This window comes from Nansenia antarctica, assembly GCF_963989245.1.
Source record: "Nansenia antarctica genome assembly, chromosome: 4".
Lineage (NCBI taxonomy): Eukaryota > Metazoa > Chordata > Actinopteri > Argentiniformes > Microstomatidae > Nansenia > Nansenia antarctica.
Genome location: NC_137689.1, coordinates 65,193,209 through 65,196,955, shown reverse-complemented (window position 1 = coordinate 65,196,955; position 3,747 = coordinate 65,193,209).

The following is a 3,747-nucleotide window of genomic DNA, read 5'->3' as shown; positions in this document are numbered from 1 at the left end:
AGGCAGCAGAAAGACTGGCCTACAGGGCAGCAGAAAGACTGGACTACAGGGCAGCAGAAAGACTGGACTACAGACAGCAGAAAGACTGGCCTACAGGCAGCAGAAAGACTGGCCTACAGACAGCAGAAAGACTGGACTACAGGCAGCAGAAAGACTGGCCTACAGGCAGCAGACAGACTGGCCTACAGACAGCAGAAAGACTGGACTACAGGGCAGCAGAAAGACTGGCCTACAGACAGCAGAAAGACTGGCCTACAGACAGCAGAAAGACTGGCCTACAGACAGCAGAAAGACTGGCCTACAGACAGCAGACAGACTGGCCTACAGACAGCAGAAAGACTGGCCTACAGGTAGCAGAAAGACTGGCCTACAGGCAGCAGAAAGACTGGACTACAGGCAGCAGAAAGACTGGACTACAGACAGCAGAAAGACTGGCCTACAGACAGCAGAAAGACTGGCCTACAGACAGCAGAAAGACTGGCCTACAGGCAGCAGAAAGACTGGCCTACAGGCAGCAGAAAGACTGGCCTACAGACAGCAGAAAGACTGGACTACAGACAGCAGAAAGACTGGACTACAGACAGCAGAAAGACTGGCCTACAGGCAGCAGAAAGACTGGCCAGGCAGCAGAAAGACTGGCCTACAGGGCAGCAGAAAGACTGGCCTACAGACAGCAGACAGACTGGCCTACAGGACAGCAGAAAGACTGGCCTACAGACAGCAGACAGACTGGCCTACAGGACAGCAGAAAGACTGGCCTACAGACAGCAGAAAGACTGGCCTACAGGCAGCAGAAAGACTGGACTACAGGCAGCAGAAAGACTGGCCTACAGACAGCAGAAAGACTGGCCTACAGACAGCAGACAGACTGGCCTACAGGGCAGCAGAAAGACTGGCCTACTGACAGCAGAAAGACTGGCCTACAGGCAGCAGAAAGACTGGACTACAGGCAGCAGAAAGACTGGCCTACAGACAGCAGAAAGACTGGCCTACAGACAGCAGACAGACTGGCCTACAGGGCAGCAGAAAGACTGGCCTACAGACAGCAGAAAGACTGGACTACAGGCAGCAGACAGACTGGCCTACAGGGCAGCAGAAAGACTGGACTACAGACAGCAGAAAGACTGGCCTACAGGCAGCAGAAAGACTGGCCTACAGGGCAGCAGAAAGACTGGACTACAGACAGCAGAAAGACTGGCCTACAGACAGCAGAAAGACTGGCCTACAGACAGCAGAAAGACTGGCCTACAGACAGCAGAAAGACTGGCCTACAGACAGCAGAAAGACTGGCCTACAGGCAGCAGAAAGACTGGCCTACAGGCAGCAGAAAGACTGGACTACAGGGCAGAAGAAAGACTGGCCTACAGACAGCAGACAGACTGGCCTACAGGCAGCAGAAAGACTGGCCTACAGGGCAGCAGAAAGACTGGACTACAGACAGCAGAAAGACTGGCCTACAGGCAGCAGAAAGACTGGCCTACAGGCAGCAGAAAGACTGGCCTACAGGGCAGCAGAAAGACTGGACTACAGGCAGCAGAAAGACTGGCCTACAGGCAGCAGAAAGACTGGCCTACAGACAGCAGAAAGACTGGCCTACAGACAGCAGAAAGACTGGCCTACAGGGCAGCAGAAAGACTGGCCTACAGGCAGCAGAAAGACTGGACTACAGGCAGCAGAAAGACTGGCCTACAGGCAGCAGAAAGACTGGCCTACAGGCAGCAGAAAGACTGGCCTACAGGGCAGCAGAAAGACTGGCCTACAGGGCAGCAGAAAGACTGGACTACAGGCAGCAGAAAGACTGGACTACAGGCAGCAGAAAGACTGGCCTACAGGCAGCAGACAGACTGGCCTACAGGGCAGCAGAAAGACTGGACTACAGGCAGCAGAAAGACTGGCCTACAGGGCAGCAGAAAGACTGGACTACAGACAGCAGAAAGACTGGCCTACAGGCAGCAGAAAGACTGGCCTACAGACAGCAGAAAGACTGGCCTACAGGGCAGCAGAAAGACTGGCCTACAGGCAGCAGAAAGACTGGCCTACAGGCAGCAGAAAGACTGGACTACAGACAGCAGAAAGACTGGCCTACAGACAGCAGAAAGACTGGCCTACAGGGCAGCAGAAAGACTGGCCTACAGGGCAGCAGAAAGACTGGCCTACAGGCAGCAGAAAGACTGGCCTACAGGCAGCAGAAAGACTGGACTACAGACAGCAGAAAGACTGGCCTACAGGCAGCAGAAAGACTGGACTACAGACAGCAGAAAGACTGGACTACAGACAGCAGAAAGACTGGCCTACAGGCAGCAGAAAGACTGGCCTACAGGGCAGCAGAAAGACTGGACTACAGGCAGCAGAAAGACTGGCCTACAGACAGCAGAAAGACTGGCCTACAGGGCAGCAGAAAGACTGGCCTACAGGCAGCAGAAAGACTGGCCTACAGGGCAGCAGAAAGACTAGACTACAGGCAGCAGAAAGACTGGCCTACAGACAGCAGAAAGACTGGCCTACAGACAGCAGAAAGACTGGACTACAGGGCAGCAGAAAGACTGGCCTACAGACAGCAGAAAGACTGGCCTACAGACAGCAGAAAGACTGGACTACAGGGCAGCAGAAAGACTGGCCTACAGACAGCAGAAAGACTGGCCTACAGACAGCAGAAAGACTGGCCTACAGACAGCAGAAAGACTGGCCTACAGGGCAGCAGAAAGACTAGACTACAGGCAGCAGAAAGACTGGACTACAGGGCAGCAGAAAGACTGGCCTACAGGCAGCAGAAAGACTGGCCTACAGACAGCAGAAAGACTGGCCTACAGGGCAGCAGAAAGACTGGACTACAGGCAGCAGAAAGACTGGCCTACAGACAGCAGAAAGACTGGACTACAGGGCAGCAGAAAGACTGGCCTACAGACAGCAGAAAGACTGGCCTACAGGCAGCAGAAAGACTGGACTACAGGGCAGCAGAAAGACTGGCCTACAGGCAGCAGAAAGACTGGCCTACAGGCAGCAGAAAGACTGGCCTACAGACAGCAGAAAGACTGGCCTACAGGGCAGCAGAAAGACTGGACTACAGGGCAGCAGAAAGACTGGACTACAGGCAGCAGAAAGACTGGACTACAGACAGCAGAAAGACTGGCCTACAGACAGCAGAAAGACTGGACTACAGGCAGCAGAAAGACTAGCCTACAGGCAGCAGAAAGACTGGCCTACAGGCAGCAGAAAGACTGGCCTACAGGCAGCAGAAAGACTGGCCTACAGGCAGCAGAAAGACTGGACTACAGGGCAGCAGAAAGACTGGCCTACAGGCAGCAGACAGACTGGCCTACAGGGCAGCAGAAAGACTGGCCTACAGGCAGCAGAAAGACTGGCCTACAGGCAGCAGAAAGACTGGCCTACAGGCAGCAGAAAGACTGGCCTACAGGCAGCAGAAAGACTGGCCTACAGGCAGCAGAAAGACTGGCCTACAGGCAGCAGAAAGACTGGCCTACAGGGCAGCAGACAGACTAGCCTACAGGGCAGCAGACAGAAAATACTTTCTTATTGAAAGCAAACAGAGAGTATCTGCGTAACTATAAGCCCATTCAGGTAATAAGAAGACATGTTTTCTTTCAGAGCCCGACTGCTAGAGTATTACTAGCTCACTCCTGTGTGAGTCAGAGAGGTTGTGGTCACTCTGTGTCTGGCGCTAACCAACCTAGTTCCTGCTCACACTGTGGTCAGACTGCCACACTGCAAAAAGTCAGCTCTCAAAAA